The sequence below is a fragment of the Bison bison genome, unplaced genomic scaffold (genome assembly GCF_000754665.1).
Source record: "Bison bison bison isolate TAMUID 2011002044 unplaced genomic scaffold, Bison_UMD1.0 scf7180017864338, whole genome shotgun sequence".
In the NCBI taxonomy this organism is placed as follows: Eukaryota; Metazoa; Chordata; class Mammalia; order Artiodactyla; family Bovidae; genus Bison; species Bison bison.
The window spans coordinates 2,014,162-2,014,476 of NW_011494910.1; the positions used below are offsets into that span (position 1 = coordinate 2,014,162).

Consider the following 315-nt stretch of genomic DNA (forward strand, 5'->3'; position numbering starts at 1 on the left):
GTCCACCCAAATGAGCCAGGATACAGCCATCACATCCACCCAAATGAGCCACGATACAGCCATTATGTCCACCCAAACGAGCCATGGTACAGTCCTCCCGTCCACCCAAACGAGCCAGGGTACAGTCCTCCCGTCCACCCAAACGAACCAGGGTACAGTCCTCCGGTCCACCCAAACAAGCCAGGATACAGTCCTCCAGTCCACCCAAATGAACCAGGATACAGTCCTCCCGTCCACCCAAACGAGCCAGGGTACAGTCCTCCCGTCCACCCAAACGAGCCAGGGTACAGTCCTCCTATCCACCCAAACGAGCCA

General features: G+C 57.5%; 1 protein-coding gene across 1 annotated transcript in view; it reads right to left on the reverse strand.

Annotated features, from left to right (window-relative positions):
- The window catches only part of PIK3C2B (phosphatidylinositol-4-phosphate 3-kinase, catalytic subunit type 2 beta), an 86,064-nt gene that overhangs the window by 47,876 nt on the left and 37,873 nt on the right, over window positions 1-315 (reverse strand). The gene's annotated exons all lie outside the window — the stretch shown is intronic.